Source organism: Microcaecilia unicolor, chromosome 6 (genome assembly GCF_901765095.1).
Source record: "Microcaecilia unicolor chromosome 6, aMicUni1.1, whole genome shotgun sequence".
NCBI lineage: Eukaryota > Metazoa > Chordata > Amphibia > Gymnophiona > Siphonopidae > Microcaecilia > Microcaecilia unicolor.
In genome coordinates, this window is record NC_044036.1 from 59,472,268 (window position 1) to 59,495,684 (window position 23,417).

The window sequence follows — 23,417 nt, forward strand, 5'->3', positions numbered from 1 at the left end:
TGCTTCAACTAGAGAACAGGCTTCCTTTTTCTGATTCTATCATATGTCTGAGTGACTGCTGCCGTGTTTAAAATCAGTGATACAATATGGGTTTTTTTTTAAATAATGCATTTATCTAAAGTGCCAGTAGGAGAGTGCAGAAAACATCTTCACTTCAGAAAAAGAAAACACAAATTTATAAAGCAGTGAAGTTTAAAGCAATCCCAGAACAGTTAATGAGAATTAATGAGTCTTCAAACATCTCTGAATAATAGTTAAATTTGGTGAAAGACTGATATCCAGCAATAAGTCATTCAAACAATGAGGAACCAGAAGAAAACTACTGTACTTGAACATTTCTGGGAGTATATGGTGTCCGAGGGACTGAGAAGGCAACAAGTGGTGTATAAATGGATAAATATAGATAATAACAGCAACTGGTAATACTGAGATGCAAGTCTATTACTGGATCTTGAACTGAATATTGGTGAAAAAATATTACATTAAAGAAAAGCTATTTGATCTCATATAACGAACTTCCGCAAACTACTGAAGACCTATCTCTTTAACAAGGCATACCACAAAGATAATCCAATGTGAATTTACACAACTCCTCCACATATATTCAGAATTGTCTTATAGTATCTACTTGTTATACTACTATCATGTTTTTCATTATCATGTTACCCAAGATCCTTCTGTAACACTAAATGTCTATTTTCTAATACATTTCCACCACTCATGATGTATTGTAAGCCACATTGAGCCTGCAAAGAGGTGGGAAAATGTGGGATACAAATACAATAAATAAATAAATAAATAAATATAGATGGTCAGATACAAAAAACATTATATAATATGAGACCAATATTCAAAGCATTAACATAGGCATTCACACTATCGCCTTCTCTTATATCTTACCCCACATAAGCAATTTGAAAAACGCCCACAGTTCAATAAAGTAGTGCAAAATCAGGTCACAGCTTTATTATAACTAAAATATCAATTCAACTCTAACATTAGCAGCCCTTCCAAATCAGCTTCTGTATGAAACTAGATGATAGTAATCTTGTCCCTGACTTCATCCTGTGGTGACACAAGGAGGCCAGGATTCAAGTGTTGATTCATGTTTCGTTCAGTAGAGAGGTGTGGTAGCCGTGTTAGTCAACTTTTAAAGGTAATCAATAGAAATAAAACAAAATAAAACATGGAAAAGAAAATAAGATGATACCTTTTTTATTGGACATAACTTAATACATTTCTTGATTAGCTTTCGAAGGTTGCCCTTCTTCGTCAGATCAGATGTTTCATTCAGAATCCTTCCCCAGGCATCTACATGGCAGTGTCACCTGTGTTCACCCTACTCGGTCTGGCAGTGATAGATTTTTCCAGAGGCCCTCAGAGGAGAGAGGTCCCTGCCAGTGAGCTGGAGAGTGTGAATTGAAGGCCTGCCCAGAGCAGGTGATGGCAGAGAAGTTACAGAGATAGAGGTTCCCTGTGGTGAGTGACAGCAGGGGTGGAGTTGGACAATAATAAAAGGTACTGGAGTGAGGTACATTAGGTCTTTGGTTGCCTGTATCCCTGCTACACTTAGAAGCATTGGGGGATCCTGGACTGAAAGAAATAAATGCAGGCTGAGTAAAGGAGTAGTTGCTGCCCCTATAAGTGGCAACTGAGAAAGGAGACAGAGCTTCAGGTGGATGAGGGGAATCCAGCCTGGAAACACGAACCAGATCAGGGGAAGCCTGTTCAAGGCCAGGGTGCAGCCCTGAGAGGTGCATCAGTGGAAGAAGGACGAAGGGTCTGTGCCAGAAGAGGTTGGATTGGTTATCAGAAGTAACAGAAGCGGTCTTGGGCTTATTATTGGCACCCCAGGATTGGTTGCAGAAGTTCCAGGAAAGTTATTGTAATACCTCATGCAATGGGAATTCTTAGTGATAAACTTTTTCAGAGCCCTGGGGAGAGGGAGGTCCCTGCAAGAGGGCTAGAATGGTAGGATATACCTGGGAGGGAGACTGCCCAGCCCATGGGGAGTAGTTTTGAAATAAAATGCAGAGAAATAGTGCCCTGGGAATGAAGAATGATAGTGGGGAGGAGTTTGGAAGGAGATAAAGCTGAAGTTATGCCCTTTAGGGAGTGTCTTTAGTTGCCTGCAGGTCTTTGGTTGCCTGATGGTCCCCTGGCAAGAGACCAGGAGGAGAAAAGGGGAATCCTAGGTGAGGAGTGTGATCACTGGCTGTAAAGGAGGGTTGCCCCTCCTGAAAGTGGCAACCGGGAGTTTGTGTGTGCTCCGGGTGGGCAGAGGAGAGACCCAGCCCTGGAGCAGGGAATTGGAGCCAAGAAGAGCTCTGTCCAGAGACCAGGGTGGATCTAGAGAGGGGTTACTGCTGGAGGAGGGTCTGAGCCCACAGAGATTGAATTTGTGCTGAGAAGAGGAGACACAGCCACTGAAAATAGAACTGCAATACAGGATAGGCATGGACAGGAGAAGCTGTAAATACCTATAAATATAACATCAAGTATCCTGTAAATATAATTCAGGGAAGAAGTGGAAAAGGAATTTCCCCTTTGGGAATAAGAACAAGAAATACTTTGGATTGATAATTTGCCAGTTGCCATTTGCCTGTTGCAAGAGTTCAAATAAAGGTTTTGCACTTGTTTGAGAGTTTTTTTGAGTAATGCCTGGTTTGTGGAAGGGAGAGAGCGGAGGGAACCAATCAGCTCAAGACGGTAAAGCATACCCTCTCAAACTCCTGGATCTCTATTCCGGACCATTGACCCACTCCCAAGCTCAACTGCATGTGTGCTGGAACTGATGAGTGAGGGGAGATTGGCCCTGAATGTGAGACTGAACTGAGATCTGTGTTATGGCCTGGGGCTGGAGCTAGCGCATGGGTGAGACCCGGGTTACATTATTTTGCATTAAATAAAACTCCCAGAGTGCAGAGAGGTCTTTGGCATGAGAGCAGGACACTTGCTCCAGGAATGAGAAGGGAGTATCATTAGCAAGTTTCTCTTAAGCTCCCAATACCCCGGATCTCTATTCCAGACCATTGACCTACTTCTAAGCTTGACTGCAGGTGAATTGGGACTTGGGTGCGGTGTGCATGTGATCCCCTGTGACACTGTGACAGGAGAGATAGAGAAAGCAGATTATCTCTGTCACCCGAGTTGGGAGGTTGGACCTGAGTTAGTAGTGGCGAGACCCGGATTACAGAATGTTTGCCCAAATTGCTCAACTACTGCTTCATCTGCTACATATCTTAGTCTCCTTCCACCCCCCTTCATTATTCCTGTATACAAAATAAAAAGACAGGTGGGTAGGCTTCGAAATCCATCCAAACACCATCTGCCACCTCTCCACAACTGCACTTCCTTACAATCCAGGTAAACTTTAACCATGAACAAGAGTGCAACCTTAAACAGCACATCCTCCTTCACTAAACCCTTCATGAGTTTGTGAACCAAAAATGAAACTGTTGGGTTGCAGTTCACTTGAATCTTCACCCAAAATACCACACTAACCAGTGAAACATGCAATGCCTTATATAAGATTTCCAGCATTGTTGCGTATGCTATGAAGCATAATACATCTCCTTGACTGATAGAGTATCCAAACAAAAAACCTTGTTCAGGACACACTTGTAAATAATGAATCCAACTACACTGGTGCACCTTCCATGTACTGGCTAACATGGAGCATCTCAACAATCCAGTAAGTTGTTTGGTAACAGAGTCCAAATGTGCTATGGCACCTGCTGTTTGATTCTCTTCTGCGTCTAGTGCTAAAGCCCAAAATCTGATAACTGAAATTGAGACAGAGTCCAACAATAGCATGAATATCCCCAAATGCATATTTTGCAAATAATGTAATAGTCAACAGCAATTATTGCAATACCAAAACCCGCAATAATGCTAACAGTAGCTATGATATCATTGACTACTTGTTAACTGTTTACACTACAACAATATCTAAACAGAGTAACACCCTACTATGTGCTAATCTGTCACCCCAAATAATAATTGCTACCAGCACTGGGAATAATTCAAGGAAACCAATATTCCAACACCAACCTGAAGCTGTCCACATACCAATTACTTTTACTATAAATACCAAAACCACAACTTCTAGAAATATCCATGAACAGTTCAAGATTCAACTTTGAATCACTGGTGCCTGCCAAACCCACATACCACTAAACCTTCTCATAAAGGTTTTCCATACTTGCAAATCATCTTTACCTTTTCCTGTTACTCACACATATTGATGCTTATAATATACACCCCTTATCACCAAGAATGTTGTAAAATAGGAATGACCCTAGATGCAAAATTAAAAAGTCCACATCAGGTTACTTCCTGTTCCGGGGCAGAGAAAGCAGGGAAGCAGCAGAGCCGACACAGCTCCCAGTGACATGCACTGGGGGCGGATCGGCCCTCCCGCCTGCCCCCCGCTGAAAGGTAGAGTGCATTTCGGGGGGGGGGGGAGCACTCCGGATGGGGGGGGGCGCCGTGCCCTGCACCCGGGGGGGGGGTGGCGCAGCGGCGATCCGCCCCGTGTGTCAGGCACCCTTGCTACGGCACTGGATGACACAGATATACATTTTAAGGATGGGCACATTAAAAAGAAAGTTTGTTTTCAGGTTGTTGACCTTTCTCCCAATTTTCAATTACTTGTTTTAGCCTATATTTTGTAAAGCATACATATAAATCCTAAACTATGCCCAAGTCCACCCCAGAGAATGTCAACTTTTAGCAGTGCGTAGTATCACTGCTCACATGTACTGTTACACATGTGTCCAGTATGTTCTTTTAGAAACAGCATTTTCAACATAAAACCCCCAGATTTTCACATGGAAAACCTTTCTAAAATCAACTTCAATACAAGGATTTTCAAAGCTGGTGCTTATATTTCTAATATCACTGAAAATGGGCTAGATTCTACATATGGCACCTAAAAAATCCACGTGGGTAAACATTTCTGACTAAGCGTATTTTATAAGCGGTGCCTAGATTTAGGTATGCTATACAGAATACACCTAGGGCCCAGTTTACAAAGATGCTCTAGTGTTTTTAACTTGCATTAACCTTGTAGATACCCATAGAAATATTATGGGCATCGACATGGTTAGTGCACGTTCATTTTTAGTGTGTGCTAAAAATGCTAGCGCACCTTTGTAAACAGGGCCCTTAGTTGATATCCCAGTGCTTAAAACCACGCACCTCCATTTACACCAATGAAAACATGGCGTAAATCCCTGTGCGTAGATTTACACACACTGGGCCTTATTCTATAATTATGCATGTAAATTTTGGAATGCCATGAAACACTCATTTCCCCACCCATAGCTACATCGCTTAGCGAGTTATGCACATACATTCTAATTATTGCCACTTATTGTTTATTATTGCCTGTTAAGTGCTGTTATCAATACTGATTAGTTTGTTAAGACAATTAAGTTAAGTGCATTGTTATAGAATACGCTTGGATTTCAATGCAGAATCCGGGGAAATTTGTATTATTCTAAAATTCAAGTTATCTATCTTTAAACATCTGCCAAACCTACTACTACTACTACTAACTAGCATTTCTAAAGCGCTACTAGGGTTACGCAGCCCTGTACAATTTAAACATAGAAGGACAGTCCCTGCTCAAAGAGCTTACAATCTAAAAGACAAGAGAACAATCTAAAGACAGGTGAACAATCTAGAGGACGAGTGAACAGTTAGTCTGATAGGGTGGATAGATTGGGGCATTCTATATATCTCGAGCGGTTAGGCGCAGAAGGCAGCATTGAAGAGGTGAGTTTTAAGCAGAGATTTGAAGATGGGTAGGGAGGGGGCATGGCGTATGGGTAAAGGAAGATTGTTCCAGGCATAGGGTGAGGCAAGGCAGAATGAGCGGAGCCTGGAGTTGGCAGTGGTGGAGAAGGGTACTGAGAGAAGGGCTTTGTCCTGTGAGCGGAGGTTACGGGCGGGAACATAGGGGGAGATGAGGGTGGAGAGGTAGTGAGGAGCCGCAGACTGAGTGCATTTGTAGGTAAGGAGGAGGAGCTTGAATTGTATGCGATATCTGATCGGAAGCCAATGAAGTGATTTGAGGAGAGGGGTGATATGAGTATATCGGTTTTGGCGGAATATAAGACGTGCAGCAGCATTCTGAACTGATTGAAGGGGGGATAGATGGCTGAGTGGGAGGCCGGTGAGGAGTAAGTTGCAGTAATCAAGGCGAGAGGTAATGTTAACCTCTATCTATATCTTTAACTCATTACTCAGCACACTGTTACTCCAGTGATATTACAAATGCCTTTCTGCAACATTTTGTCCTTCTCTAATTATAAGTACATAAGTACATAAGTAATGCCACATTGTGAAAAGACTAAGGGTCCATCGAGCCCAGCATCCTGTCCACGACAGCGGCCAATCCAGGCCAAGAGCATCTGGCAAGCTTCCCAAACGTACAAACATTCTATACATGTTATTCCTAGAATTATGGAATTTTCCCAAGTCCATTTAGTAGTGGTTTATGGAGTTGTCCTTTAGGAAACCGTCTAACCCCTTTTTAAACTCTGCCAAGCTAACCACGTCCACCATGTTCTCCGGCAACAAATTCCAGAGTTTAATTACGCATTGGGTGAAGAAAGATTTTCTCTGATTTGTTTTAAATTTACTACACTGTAGTTTCATTGCATGCCCCCTAGTCCTAGTATTTTTGGAAAGCGTGAACAGACGCTTCACATCCACCTGTTCCACTCCACTCATTATTTTATATACCTCTATCATGTCTCCCCTCAGCCGTCTCTTCTCCAAGCTGAAAAGCCCTAGCCTCCTTAGTCTTTCTTCAAAGGGAAGTCTTCCTATCCCCGCTATCATTTTAGTCGCCCTTCACTGCACCTTTTCCAATTCCACTATATCTTTCTTGAGATGCAGCGACCAGAATTGAACACAATACTCAAGGTGCGGTCGCACCATGGAGCGATACAACGGCATTATAACATCCTCACACCTGTTTTCCATACCTTTCCTAATAATACCCAACATTCTATTCGCTTTCCGAGCCACAGCAGCACACTGAGCAGAAGGTTTCAGTGTATTATTGACGACGACACCCAGATCCCTTTCTTGGTTCGTAACTCCTAACGTGGAACCTTGCATGACATAGCTATAATTCGGGTTCTTTTTTCCCATATGCATCACTTTTCACTTGCTCACATTAAACGTCATCTGCTATCTAGCCGCCCAGTCTCCCAGTCTCACAAGATCCTTCTGTAATTTTTCACAATCCTGTCACGAGTTAACGACTTTGAATAACTTTGTGTCATCAGCAAATTTAATTACCTCGCTAGTTACTCCCATCTCTAAATCATTTATAAATATATTAAAAAGCAGCGGTCCTAGCACAGACCCCTGAGGAACCCCACTAACTACCCTTCTCCAATGTGAATACTGCCCATTTAACCCCACTCTCTGTTTCCTATCCTTCAACCAGTTTTTAATCCACAATAGGACTTTTCCTCCTATCCCATGACCCTCCAATTTCCTCTGTTAACCATTTTCATATCCCCCACAATAATTAGTATAACAGTACATGATTCGGTATTGTTTATTAAAGCTTGATATACCACCTTTACTCTTGGAGACCAAAGCAGTTTACAAATAAAACATAAGGTTATACACATTTGAAAAATGGAACACCATTATTTGATAAGAAAGATACAATTCAGTCATACAATATAAAAAACGAAGAAAAGGATTAAGAATTGGGGAAGGGAAATAGTTTTAAAAAACTTTTTTTCCTATACAATTTTGTGATTGTGTCGTGAAGTTACCTCTCTTGAAGTGGGCTTGTAGATTTATTAATATTAATTTTGTGTTGTCATTTTCTTGCTTTTTTTCCAATCCTGTACAATGTGAAGGGGCATTTTCAATATGACATCTAAGTCCGACTTTGCTTGTTTTGCACAAAGCGTTCAAAATCTGAATAAGTAAGAAGGTCAGTTTCAAAAAAGAAAAAAAAATCTTTTACTGTTTCAAACAAGGCTTTCTGCTTTGGATGTTTTATTTTTTGGTCCAGTTTAAAAAAAAACAAAATGAAAAAGTGCAAATCATAGAGATTAATGCAACTGGGAGGTAGGAGGAGCCAGCATTTTTAGTGGACTGTTCCCCCAGACATCCCAGGAGAGCAATGGGGCACCCTAGAGGGCAGTGAAGTGCAGAACATAAAAATGTTTCCAGCTACATATCTCATCTTTGCTTCCTTATCTTGTCCTCTGAACCCTCCAAAATCCATGCAAAACCCACTACCCCCACTGTACACCACTACAAACTTTACTAGCTATGCCAATAGTCAACACTGGCCAGTCAAGTTTATAGCAGCCAAACATAGGCTGTATTTAGGCAGTATGATTTGGCTACTAAATTTAGCCAGTCAGCACTGCATATTGTCAGTTATCGCGTGATGTAACAGCTTATCTTTTCAGCACTAACCGGTAATATTCAGTGAAGATAACCAGTTATCTCATGCTGAATATTAGCAGTTAGGTGACAAAATGCTATTTAACCAGTCAGTGGCCATTTCTGGCCAGTTAAATAGCTTTGAATATCAGGAGATTTGATTAGAAATCAGCAGTAAGGGGTCCTTTTACTAAGGTGCACTGAAAAAAGTCCTTCTTTCGTCGAAAATGGACATGTGGCAAAATAAATATTGGCGCGTGTCCATTTTGAGGCTGAGATCTTACCACCACCCATTGACTTAGCGATAAGGTCTCACACGTTAACCGGGCAGAAATCGTCAGCATGTACACTGATGATTACCGCCCAGTTATTTTTGGACATGGTATCGGATGCATATAAAAAATGGAATGACCGCCTGGGGCTCACAGTAGCCGGGCAGTAGTTCCAAATTGAGATGCATTGGATGCATGTAGGTGCCTATGTGCCTTAGTAAAAGGGCCACCTAAGTGTTTTATCCACTAAAAAATAACTATTCTTAGTTGAAAATGGGTGATATATATAATTATTATAACAACCATCATTGTCAAAACTGATCCCTTAGCATATCAAAGGCCTATTTGTTACTAACACATTTCTATGGGTCATGAAGAAATCTTTGATGCTTGACGTACTGTTTATGTTATAAACATCCTTTCAGTTACAGTTTCTGTAACATCTTATGAGAAGCCTACATCTAGTGTTTTATTATATTGAATCCAGTTAGTAAGATTTAAAAGAAGACATTTAATACACATTTGTTTGGTTTTATTTATAGCTTATCTGAGTCTGGAAACAATGGTGGACTTTTGAGAAGCACACCATAAAGATTACAGCCCCTGGGGCTCGATATTCAAAACAATTTAAGCAGGCAGGAGACACTCTTGCTCACATAAATCACACTCAGCTGGCTGGCTGCCAGTATTCAGCTGTACTTAACCAGGCAGGTACCTGCTAAATATTTGCACTAATTGGCCATGTTGAAAGTGGGCAAGAGAATAGCATTACAGGGAGGAGCCAGGAGCTATACAGTCACCGGCAATATTCGATGCCAGTGCCTGCATAGCTAACTGGACACGTAAGACCACATAAACAGCAGACATAACTTTGCCACATTAGGTATGCAGGTGCCAGCACTGAATACTGGCTGGCACCCACATAACTTCTGGGTATAGGCCCAAAGCTGCCTGTGTTCTCCCCTCCCTTCCCCTTCTTCCCTCTCTCTACCCCTGATGAACAAGGCCTCTCCTGATAGCTCCTCACCCCTACCCCTAGTAGGTATCTCCAGGCCTTCCATTCCAGTCTATGGTGGTCAGGTAATCTGTGAGGCAGGAGCAAACCCCAGTCACTCCTGCCCAAGTTGGCTCCAGCATCAAAATGGCTGCGCAACCTCTAGTGACAGTCTTATGGTACTACTGCACTGCAACTAGAGGTCACAGCAGCCATTTTGTTGCTGGAGCTAGCTTGGGCATTAGTGACTTGGAATTGCCCCCATCCAAAGACCAATTGACTACAAAAGACTGGAACAGTAGTCCTGAGGGAGGACATCTCAGGTGTGGGGGTATGGGCAATGGGTATCCATGTTCATCAGGAGATAGGGAGGGAAGAAGGAGGAGGCTGTTGTTCTTCAGAGTGAGGGGAAGGACATAGCACATCCCCTTTTGAGGGATCCAACTGAATATTGGCCAGAACATACCTAAGTATGATCAGCCCCAAATATTCAATGCTGGTAGGTGGACATGGCCTGACTTTGAATATTGGGCCTAATTTTGCCCACCAGCAGTTTGATTGGTTAATATTTTTGTTAAGGTAGTATTTGCAAGTCCTGGAATTTTTCAGTTGTAATTTTATTTTTGCTGTTTGCTGTATAACATACATAGACTTGAGTAACAAAGTAATTTACCCCTCTAAACGTTTATAGCTTTTATCTTTATCATTTGTAACCCCACTTTTGGTACCTTTTCACTCAGCGGGTCGCAACTATTTCTAAAAAGTGTTTACCTTGTCAGATATTTGGGCAGTAGTGATGAGAACTGAATCTATTATATGTAGGATGCTTGATCTACTCTTCAGCGTACTCAGGAAACAGTAAACAAGTTGAAGGATTTGGATTTAAAGTATTCCCTTATGGAGAGGAAGCTCCAGGTTATGAAGCCACATATACTCTCCCATAAGAATTTGGAAATTTCAGCTATCAGGGTCAGTCTTTATGTCCATCATATGATGGAATAATTAAAAAATTCTTTGAGGTCTTGTAATTTCTAAATGTTTCTATTATTAAGTTGTTTTCAGTAGAGATATTGTTGAACAATTATTTTTAGGGAAGTTCTTTACATTTCAGAATCTGATGAGATTATAATATCTATAACGATGGTATATCAAATCAAAAACATAAACCTGACTATATAATTGTTATGATATTTCCTCTAAAACTCATTTGATGAATGGAATGGAAGGAGGGTTAGGCCGCCTTCTTAGAAGTAACCTTGATCTAACTGGATTTTTAGAAAGTTCCTCTGATGTTATTACTTCTATGGCTACACTTCAGATCACTTTCATTAGGAAGAGAGAGAACTTAGTGGTGTTAAAAGTTTAATTCAAGTTGAAAAATTCTCTATTTTGTGGACAATGGCTTTCCCCAAACCAAGGTGAACAAGGAGCAGCACCAGGATTAGAAGCTGGCGTCCCTTGTTGTAAACCCAGTGCTTGAACCACTAGGCCACTCCTCCACTCCTTTATTGATAACTGGTGTGACCTCACATCATTCTGTAGATATTTCATATATAGCTAGCAGCTCATCACATGGAAGGCATCTTATGATTTCATAATAATGGAAAACCATTCATTTTAAATTGCTTCTATGTATTTCTGCAATTGATGCAAGGGGGTGTTGGGAGAACATGACATTTGAATAAAGTTTTGCAATTTGGACAAGTAATAAAAGTAAAGGTTACATTTCTAAGTGGCATGATTGATGGCGATAGCATAGTTTAACTGCTTTTTATAGGTTATATAAGCAGTTTAAATTAAATAGTGACCTATACAAATACAGTACCTTCAAAGGAGATACATGTTAATTACTTTTATTTGTGACTGTAAAAAGACTGGTGGGATTTCTAGAGAGGTCTGCAAAATAACGCTTTGTCATTTGATATTTTATATTCAGGAAGAACTGCTGCATGTGTTTCTTCACTTGTATGTTGGAATGAAAAAATTTCCCCTTAGCTAATTTTACTTGGAACCAACAGCCACAAGCACTTATTAAAATGGTGACAGAGGCAACCATTAAAGGGACATTTTACTAAAGGGTTGACGCATGGCAAGCTGGAACTACCGCTGGGCTACTGCAGCAGCCCAGAGGTAACTCTGCCCTAGCATGTGTCATTTTCAATGCTAAGGAAATTTATTTCTGTATTTTTACCGCCAGGTTAGTACAGGAGCCCTTACCACCACCTCAACAGTTGGCGGTAAGTGCTCCCCCCTGAAATGGTCTCATAGCAAGAGCAAACTTGCCGCATGGACATTTCTTTTTTCAGCCCTTTTACCCTCTATAGCCAAAGGGGCCTCAGCACGTGGCAAAAACACATGCTGATGCTGGTGCAGGGCCCCTTTTACCGCAGCTTGGTAACAGGGTTTTTTAGAAATTCCAGGCCTCATTTATAATTAACTTTGGCTGTTAAAATTGCTAAACAAAGTTATCCACTTAAAAAAGGGGCTGGACTCAGGTCACTCCAGGGCTAGCTAAAAAGCTTTCTGTTGAAGCAGTAGCGTTCAGCTGCTGAATGGATGACATGCTTTTTTTTTAGTTCAAATATTTTTATTAATTTTCAAAAACATTTAAAATAAGAAAATGTGCACAACAGATCAAACAAACACTGGTGTGATGCTACAGTCAAAAATGATTGATCAGCGGAGGTATTACAGCAATCTAGTACGTAATCATCAAGTTGCTTCCAGCACTTCTAAAATTTCACTGCCCAATTAGCTTTATCTACAATCACTGCATCATACTTGTGCAACATACAAAGGAGCCCTTTTACTAAGCTGTGGTACGCACTAACACATGCTTATTGCAGTGTAAAAGGCACTGCTGTAGGGGGCACTGATGCATCCCCCGTTAGTTTTGTGGTGTGTGCTACCCATACGCTAAAAAACAGAAAATATTTTCTGGTGTTGGGGGCGGATCTAGGGGTGGAGTGTAGGCATTCTTCATGCTAATTGGTTAGTGCAGCTAGCCAGCTACATCACTGCATGCTAACCAATTAGTGCGTGGGTTAGTGCAGGAGCCCTTACTATCAAGAAAATAGGTGGTGGTAAGGGCTCACATGCATTAATGGAGAAATTAGTGCCTGGCCATTTGATAGAGAAAATGGAAATTGGGGCAATTTTATGGCTACGCTAAAAGTGGCCTCAGCACATGGGAACGTCTCATGCTGAGGATAGTGCTGACAACCTTTTAGCACAGCTTAGTAAAAGGGCCCTAAAGCGTGTTCCATCAGTGATTAATATCCAACCAGCTCATTGTTCTTCCAGTTGGTTATTATTTGAGAGGTAGCCGTTGTCCCAAGGATTCTATTTAGCATGCCTAGTATTCTGTTCTGAAATCCAAGTGTATTCTGTAACAACATGCATAAGTTAATTGGTTTAACAAGCCAATCAGCATTGTTTACAGCACTTAACAAGCAATAAATGAGCACTAATTGGTAATAGTTAGAATTTACGTGCATAACTTGCTAAGCGTATTCTATAATGCATGGCGCCTAAATTCTAATGCACACAGACAAAATGGGGCATTGTTATGGGTGGTGAAATGGGCATTTTCTGGTCATTCTGTAATTTACACACATAATTATAGAATAAGGCCCAGTGTGCCTAAATCTACACACTGGGATTTACACCACATTTTCATTGGAATAAATGGAAGAGCATAGTTTTAGGTGCTAGGATATCAATGAAGTGTATTCTATATACCATGCCTAAATATAGGCACCCCTTATAGAATACACTTAGGCAGAAATGTTTTCCTCACCAATTTTCTAGGCGCCATATATAGAATCTGACCCTGTGTGGAAAGAATCCAACAGAAATGGATCATCTGCATTCAGCTGAGTCACTATCCTCAACGATCTCCAAACTACGATAAGGTATATCAATTATACTGTGATATACAATACCACTGCCCACACTTCCTGCCAATATTTCTTTAAGTTAGGATAGTTTATATATATATATATAGCATAGAGGGGCATAATCGAAAGGAACACCCAAGTTTTGCTGAGGACGTCCTCACAAAATGTCCCGATGGAGGGGCCGGGAAACCCATATTATTGAAACAAGATGGACGTCCATCTTTTGTTTCGATAATACTGCCGGGGATGCCCAAATCTTGAAATTTAGGTCGTCCCTACAGATGATCATCCCTAGATTTGGTCGTTTCTGATTTTTGGCGATAATGGAAACCAAGGATGCCCATCTTAGAAACAACCAAATGCAAGCCTTTTGGTCATGGGAGGGACCAGCATTCGTAGTGCACTGGTCCCCCTCAAATGACAGGACACCAACCAGGCACCCTAGGGGGCACTGCAGTGGACTTCATAAATTGCTCCCAGGTACATAGTGTGCTGAGCCCCCCCAACCCCCCCCCAAAAAAAAACCCATTCCCCACAACTGTACACCACTGCCATAGCCCTTACGGGTGAAGGGGGCACCTAGATGTGGGTACAGTGGGTTTGTGGTGGGTTTTGGAGGGCTCACATTTACCACCACAAGTGTAACAGATAAGGGGGGGATGGGCCTGTGTCCGCCTGCCTGAAGTGCACTGCACCCACTAAAACTGCTCCAGGGACCAGCATACTGCTGTGATGGACCTGAGTATGACATTTGAGGCTGGCATAGAGGCTGGCACAAAATATTTTTAATGATTTTTTTTGAGGGTGGGAGGGGGTTAGTGACCACTGGGGGAGTATGGGGAGGTCATCCCCGATACACTCCGGTGGTCATCTGGTCAGTTCGAGCACCTTTTTGTGCCTTGGTCATAAGAAAAACAGGACCAGATAAAGTTGTCTAAGTGCTCATCAGGGATGCCCTTTTTTTTCCATTATGGGTCGAGGACATCCATGTGTTAGGCATACCCAAGTCTCACATTCGGTACACCTCTGACACGCCCACGGGAACTTTGGCCATCCCTGTGACGGAAAGCAGTTGGGGACATCCAAAATCGGCTTTTGATTATACCGATTTGGACGACCCTGTGCGAAGGATGCCCATCTTCCGATTTGTGTCGAAAGATGGGCGTCCTTCTCTTTCAAAAATAAGCCTGATAGTGTGCCAGTATCCATATGACATGAATAAGATAAATTATCTTGATCTGGGGTTATCTTGGCCTTTTCAACAGGTGTAATAAATGCTCAGTGAGTGAAAAAAAATGTTTGAGTAAATGGAAGTGACATGTCACCAAAAATGGTAGCCAACCAATACCAACCCCATTGGACAGGCATTAAAGATCCTGCAACTCACATTCCTAAACCTTTTCAGAGCCTAAACTGCTACAAGCCATCTATACTTGCAAACATTTATAGGATAAAGAAGCTGCATTAGGGTTCTATGTGTATTTATTGCAACACTCCTCCAGCAACCAAGAGTCTATATCATGAACCCATTCTCCTGACACAGCTGGAAAGAGTACTACAACTGTATCCAAAATAAGCCTGATGGTGAGGGAGGCCAAATTTTCCCTGTTACATTCAAAATATTTTAAAACAATGAAGAGGTATGAATTGGCCTACCCTCCAAACATCTTGCCTTAAACGGCAGTTAATCGGCTTACTCCCACTTAAAATGTTATTGTTGTTACATATAGGAATACGATCCAAGCATTTCCCCTCTTATCTTTCCAGATATCTGCTCATCTGGAAGCAAAGACAATAACATAAGGTAATCTATATCAGCTTCTATGACATGCCAAGAAGGGTGTTCATGACCCACGCTGCATAAACCACAATGCCACAGCTTGTAAAATAAAAGCTGAGTGATATGTTACAAAATCTGGGAAATTTACTCTTCCCTGTGATTTACTACTACTACTACTTATCATTTCTATAGCGCTACTAGATGTACGCAGCGCTGTACACTTGGGTACCTTTAATTGGAATGACGTGCTTTTAAAAGGTGCTACACAAATAGCAGGAATAAAGTTAAATGGATAATGTGGATTTTTTGCAAAGGCAATTAAACAGATAGCACTATTAAAAATCCATATAAAGCTAAATGGATAAGGAGTCCAGCATGGGTTACTACCAGAGTGTGGTGTGGTGAACATTTTACTCCTACATTGATCTCATGACGCTGAATATCAATAATATGGAGAATTACATTCATAAAACCTTAAATGCCGAATCATCTATATGTATAACATCATGTTATAAATTTATCATCCTACAAGAGCATTAAGGGCTGAAGGTCAGAATCAATTAGATGTATCTTCAGCAAAATCAGATCAATTGCAAGGGATGCATGAGTACATAAGTACATAAGTACATAAGTAGTGCCATACTGGGAAAGACCAAAGGTCCATCTAGCCCAGCATCCTGTCACCGACAGTGGCCAATCCAGGTCAAGGGCACCTGGCACGCTCCCCAAACGTAAAAACATTCCAGACAAGTTATACCTAAAAATGAGGAATTTTTCCAGTCCATTTAATAGCGGTCTATGGACTTGTCCTTTAGGAATCTATCTAACCCCTTTTTAAACTCCGTCAAGCTAACCGCCCGTACCACGTTCTCCGGCAATGAATTCCAGAGTCTAATTACACGTTGGGTGAAGAAAAATTTTCTCCGATTCGTTTTAAATTTACCACACTGTAGCTTCAACTCATGCCCTCTAGTCCTAGTATTTTTGGATAGCGTGAACAGTCGCTTCACATCCACCCGATCCATTCCACTCATTATTTTATACACTTCTATCATATCTCCCCTCAGCCGTCTCTTCTCCAAGCTGAAAAGCCCTAGCCTTCTCAGCCTCTCTTCATAGGAAAGTCGTCCCATCCCCACTATCATTTTCGTCGCCCTTCGCTGTACCTTTTCCAATTCTACTATATCTTTTTGAGATACGGAGACCAGTACTGAACACAATACTCCAGGTGCGGTCGCACCATGGAGCGATACAACGGCATTATAACATCCGCACACCTGGACTCCATACCCTTCTTAATAACACCCAACATTCTATTCGCTTTCCTAGCCGCAGCAGCACACTGAGCAGAAGGTTTCAGCGTATCATCGACGACGACACCCAGATCCCTTTCTTGATCCGTAACTCCTAACGCGGAACCTTGCAAGACGTAGCTATAATTCGGGTTCCTCTTACCCACATGCATCACTTTGCACTTGTCAACATTGAACTTCATCTGCCACTTGCACGCCCATTCTCCCAGTCTCGCAAGGTCCTCCTGTAATCGTTCACATTCCTCCTGCGACTTGACGACCCTGAATAATTTTGTGTCATCGGCGAATTTAATTACCTCACTAGTTATTCCCATCTCTAGGTCATTTATAAATACATTAAAAAGCAACGGACCCAGCACAGACCCCTGCGGGACCCCACTAACTACCCTCCTCCACTGAGAATACTGGCCACGCAATCCTACTCTCTGCTTCCTATCTTTCAACCAGTTCTTAATCCATAATAATACCCTACCTCCGATTCCATGACTCTGCAATTTCTTCAGGAGTCTTTCGTGCGGCACTTTGTCAAACGCCTTCTGAAAATCCAGATATACAATATCAACCGGCTCCCCATTGTCCACATGTTTGCTTACCCCCTCAAAAAAATGCATTAGATTGGTGAGGCAAGACTTCCCTTCACTAAATCCGTGCTGACTTTGTCTCATCAGTCCATGTTTTTGTATATGCTCTGCAATTTTATTCTTAATAATAGCCTCCACCATCTTGCCCGGCACCGACGTCAGACTCACCGGTCTATAATTTCCCGGATCTCCTCTGGAACCTTTCTTAAAAATCGGAGTAACATTGGCTACCCTCCAGTCTTCCGGTATTACACTCGATTTTAGGGACAGATTGCATATTTCTAACAGTAGCTCCGCAAGTTCATTTTTTAGTTCTATTAATACTCTGGGATGAATACCATCAGGTCCCGGTGATTTACTACTCTTCAGCTTGCTGAACTGACCCATTACATCCTCCAAGGTTACAGAGAATTTGTTTAGTTTCTCCGACTCCCCCGCTTCAAATATTCTTTCCGGCACCGGTGTCCCCCCCAAATCCTCCTCGGTGAAGACCGAAGCAAAGAATTCATTTAATTTCTCCGCTACGGCTTTGTCCTCCTTGATCGCCCCTTTAACACCATTTTCGTCCAGCGGCCCAACCGACTCTTTGGCCGGTTTCCTGCTTTTAATGTATCTAAAAAAGTTTTTACTATGTATTTTTGCTTCCAACGCTAATTTCTTCTCAAAGTCCTTTTTTGCCCTCCTTATCTCCGCTTTGCATTTGGCTTGGCATTCCTTATGATCTATCCTGTTACTTTCAGTTGGTTCTCTTCTCCACTTTCTGAAGGATTGTTTTTTGGCTCTAATGATTTCCTTTATCTTACTGTTTAGCCACGCCGGCTGACGTTTAGTCTTTTTTCCCTTTTTTCTAATACGTGGAATATATTTGTCCTGAACCTCCAGGATGGTGTTTTTAAACAGCATCCACGCCTGATGCAAGTTTTTTACTCTGCGAGCTGCTCCTTTCAGTCTTTTTTTCACCATTTTTCTCATTTTGTCGTAATCACCCTTTCTATAGTACCATTATGTACCATTATGTACCATTATGTACCATTATGTCTTTTAGAAAAAGTTGAAAACAAATTTGTTTCAGCAAGTCTTTGCATGGCCATGAGTATATACTTTCCCCCTTAATTATATTTTACATGCAGTGGCTCATGTGTGTGTCACCCTTTCCATTCCCTTCCCTACTCACCCACACTGGTTTCCCTCCCTATTCCCCCCCCAAGAGTCTCACCCGTCGCGCTGGCAGCAGTCGCATACCTAAAGCATCCCTCCTGTCTCCACGCCCCTGCTCTCATTTATACCTGTTCCTAGGTTCCAAATCTGTTTCAATACCAGAATGGAGCCTTTTTACAGGCCAGCTCTCAGGTACATTGACAGGTTCTGTCCTCTACCCAACAGGAAATGCATCATGGGTTGAGAGTATGGATTGAGATAATGATACTTATTTATTTATTACATTTATAACCTGGCTATCCAAACATCTAGATGAAGTACAATAAACCATTCATTTTAAAAAACACAAACAATACACAGTCTTACAAATCACAAACTCTATAAACTCAGAATACCCATCAGCCAAATGCCCTAGAAAATAGCCAGGTTTTTAGCAATTTCTTGAACTTGGGAGCAGATGCCGACTGGCGCATAACCAATGGTACTGAATTCCACAAACAAGGACCAGCAATTGAAAAAAAAAACTTGATTACAAATTTCCTCCAAACGTACCAGATGAAAAGATGAAATCACAAATAAATTCTGGTTTTGAGACCCTAACACCCGAGAAGGACAGTAAGACCATAAACTGCACATTAAGGACTCAAGAGCAACACCCTGCCACGCTTGAAACACCAATAACAACAGTTTAAATTCAATACGCTGCGCCACAGGCAACCAATGCAACAACCTCAACTGAGGCGCAATATGCACTTCCGACCCAAGCTCAAACGAACCCTTGCAGCAAAGTTCTGTGCAACCTGCAAGGCCCACAAAGTTGTACTCGGCAAACCGCACAACAGAGCATTACGATAACACATAACTGCAGCACAGTATAATTATTTGAACTGAAAGATGTCGTCTATTCCACATTATTCTTAAACTGGATCCATTTATTATATTTAAAGTAATGTATCATTGCAGTTTCCCTTAGAATGTTGTCATTTTTTGCCCTTTCCAACTGAACCTATGCCTTCTTATACATAAATGTGTCTTCACCAGCTCACACTGCTGATAGAAGAAAGCATACAGATCAGTCTTTTCTCATATGTTAAGGCTAGTTTTAACGCTGTCAGGAAATGAATGATTTTTTCTATTTTGGCAATGATGGCCACACACCAATTTTCCCATACACATGTGGCCATTAGTGTGTGAGCACTTACTGACACCTATTTTGTAGGTGTTAAGGGCTCATGAACTAACCATCACTAATTGGTTAGTGCACAGCAATGTAGCTGTGCTAACCAATTAGCACAGAACACACCTACACTCTTCCCTAGACCCACCCATATATTCCTATGGGTGTCTCTAGAATTAGTGCCCGCTAAGTTTTAGCACACACTAAAAATGCTAGTGCACTTTAGTAAACAGGGCCCTTAGTAAGCTGTGGCAAAAAGGGGGGGGGGGGGTCTGTTTTTGACAAGCACCAAGGCCCTCTTTTACCTCAGCACTTAACGCACAGCCACTTTTTTGAGATGGGGGTAAGGGCTTCTGCATTAACCCAATGGTAACTTGGCAGTGTGAGGCACTGCTCGATTATTGCTGAGTACACACTGGCTCTACAAAAATTGAAATCATTTTGCAGTGCCAGAAATGGCGTGTGCTGGGGGATGGAACTACTGATGGGCTGCTGCGGTAGCCTGGCGGTACTTCCCTTTAGTGAGCATAAGCCCGCATTGGGCTTACTGTCACTTCGTAAAAATGCCCCTTACTGTTTTATTGATAGTCAAGTCAAAATAATGGCAAATTATGTTAGATGACGTTAGGACTTCTTATACAGAATTCCAGTTCTGCCTAGCTGAATGATCTTACCTGTTCTTGTTTAAAGATTAAAATAACTCTTGTTCTTGTAGCAACGTTTTGAAGGATGAGACAATAGGGATGTTAATTAACCAATAAATTATTTATTAGAAAGTAAAAACTAATTAAAAAGAATGGTATTTGCTAATACAGTAATTCCGTAATAAATTATTAAACTGTCAGGTACCCTATCCCTTAGCATACCGATAAGTTTTTTTATGGAGATGTTTTATCTTGATGAATTTTGCAAAAACAAAAATGCAGTATTATTGATTAATATAACATAAATTAGAAATAATTCAAATGATTCATTAGGTAATAATCTAGTGTAATTTCTTAAATATTTTTTTTACCAAACAAGTTTAAGATCAATATTATATTTACTAGGCTCTCGTAGGGGCCTTCTGTACTTACTAAGCTGTGTTTTTCTGTCCCCGGAGGTCTCAAAATAAAAACAAAAATAAAGAGCTGTAAGACTTGAACCTGCATCCCTCACTTCTTAAGCCACTGTACTAACCAATGGGCTACTCCTTAGACCTGAATACTGCTGTGTTAAGAATGTCCATAATACCTGACGCTGTCAAACAGCTTGGCATCCCTTGCTGGTTTCACATTCAGGGGAGAGTGAGGGGGACAGCAACCACTGGGGGACTAAGGATGTGTTATGCCCTAATGTATCCCCTGGATGGCTGTTCGATCAGAGCACCTTTCTGTAACCTGAACGTGACAAATACCAGGTCTAAATAACAATGTCCATCTTTTTAGACTTGGTCATTCTTTCCCCTTCTGTGATCAGAGTTGGACCTCCATATTTTGGGTCCTCTCTAGTCCTACCCAAAACATGCCTAGACCACGCCCCCTCACCATAGATTTTGGGCGTCCTCAATTGCTTTCCGTCGCGGGGTCAACCAAAATTCATGGGGGCGTGTCGGCAGTGTACCGAAGGCGGGATGGGGGCGTGGTTAAGAGATGGCATCCTTGGCAGATAATGGAAAAAAGAAGGGCGTCCCTGACGAGCATTTGGCCGACTTTACTTGGTCCAATTTTTTTCACGACCAAGCCTCGAAAAGGTGCCCGAACTGACCAGATGACCTCCCCTTACTCCCCCAGTGGTCACCAACACCCTCCCACCCTAAAAAAAAAATTAACAAATATTTTTTTCCAGCCTCTATGCCAGCCTCAAATGTCATACCCAGCTCCATCACAGCAGTATGCAGGTCCCTGGAGCAGTTTTTAGTGGGTGCAGTGCACTTCAGGCAGGCGGACCCAGGCCCATCCCCCCTCCCACCTGTTACACTTGTGGTGGTGGTAAATGTGAGCCCTCCAAAACCCACCCGAAACCCACTGTACCCACATGTAGGTGCCCCCCCTTCACCCCTTAGGGCTGTGGTAGTGGTGTAAAGTTGTGGGGAGTGGGTTTGGGGGGGGTGTTGGGGAGCTCAGCACCCAAGGTAAGGGAGCTATGCACCTGGGAGCAATTTGTGAAGTCCACTGCAGTGCCCCATAGGGTGCCCGGTTTGTGTCCTGGTATGTCAGGGGGATCAGTGAACTACGAATGCTGGCTCCTCCCACAATCAAAGGGCTTGCATTTGGTCATTTTTGAGATGGGCGTCCTCGGTTTCCATTATCGGCGAAACACGAGGTCGTCCATCTCAACATTTAGGTCGACCATCTCTTAGGTCGACCTAAATGTTGAGATTTGTGTGCCCTGACCTTATTACCGAAATGAAAGATGGAAGCCCATCTTGTTTCAATAATACGGGATGCCCCTCCCCTTCACGTGGACGTCTTCAGAGATGGGTGCCCTTAGAGATGGGCGTCCCCGTTAGAAAATGCCCCTCCATGTATCTTTATAAAATAGGCTTTTCATAGGCTGTTTAACTAGGCTCCCTTTATAAAATGATCTCTTGTAAGTCATAAAGCTAAACCTTTATCGACATAAAGCAACTGTCAACAATTTTATAACCCTATAGGCGGCTTAGTAAACAGGGCCCTAACTGTGCAAATCTTTTCTTGCAAGATGCTTTTACATTATACAGAACAATAGGTAGTTCCTGATTGGGTGATATAACTGCTAATGGATTACTGTCAGCTGCTTCCTGGGCTACTATTATTGTGTTTGTGCTTTCATGGAGTATATGGCAGGATGAAAGGCAGTTTGTTTGTGAGGAGACTTGATAGACTTGTTTCATTATTTTTGAAATAATACACTCAGAGGGCAACCATTATCCTTTTATAATGCTTCAAATGTTAATGGTTTTACTGTTGGATGCAATCAATAATACTGCAGCATAGGGTAGCTTATGTTTGCATAACAAAACTATGGGAAAAACATGTAAAAAACAACAACAACAACATATTTCCCTGTTATTCTTGTGCATTCAGCATTTACTTAGTTTGATTATTATGTAAAATCACATAATCCTTCATTCTAGGGTTTTATATTCCAGAAGTCTGTAGTGATGCCAGGGGAAAGAAGTGGAAAGGGAAGATGATGATGCCATGTGGTGAATTGGGGCAATGATAGAAGGGAAAGGATGATACCAGGGGAGAGCTTTTTGGCACAGGCAGTGATGTTGTGCCATATCAAAGTGAATCCAGTGCTGGACATGTTGCAAGACACACACAATGGAAACCACTGGTCTAAATTAGTTTCCAAGTCTTGTGTTCAGGCTATCCAAAATAAATCTTTATTAGGGATGTGAATTTATTAGCATGAATTCAATTTGTTAGTACACCTTTAAAAATGTACTGGGTGATATTTACCCATGATGGTCAGCGGTTTTAAAGTCGCTGACAGCTGCAAGCTAAATTAGACTCAGATTTTCAATGCTGGGCCATGTCCAGTTACTGGCATTGAATATCCAGGGCCTCAGCAGATGTTATACGGTTGCTGGCTAATAGTCAGTGGGCATCCTTAGGCCTGCTTTTTATACAGTCCTATCTGTCCAGTTAGATATGCAGGCAGTGGCACTGAATATCCTTTCAGCCTGTGTATAAGAATATAAGAACATAAGAGTAGCCATACTGGATCTAGCTCAGTATCCTGTTTTCCAAACAGTGGTCAAGCCAGGTCACAAGTACCTGGCAGAAACCCAAATCGTGGCAACACTCCATACTACAAATCCCAGGGTAAGCAGTTGCTTCC

General features: G+C 41.8%; 1 long non-coding RNA gene across 1 annotated transcript; it reads left to right on the forward strand.

Annotated features, from left to right (window-relative positions):
• Window positions 1-2,757: 2,757 nt before the first annotated feature.
• LOC115471703 lies at window positions 2,758-22,767 on the forward strand. Its single transcript, XR_003942401.1, has 3 exons — window positions 2,758-2,841; window positions 4,783-4,785; window positions 22,756-22,767. It is a non-coding gene; the product is annotated as an uncharacterized LOC115471703 (long non-coding RNA).
• The last annotated feature ends 650 nt before the right edge of the window (window positions 22,768-23,417 follow it).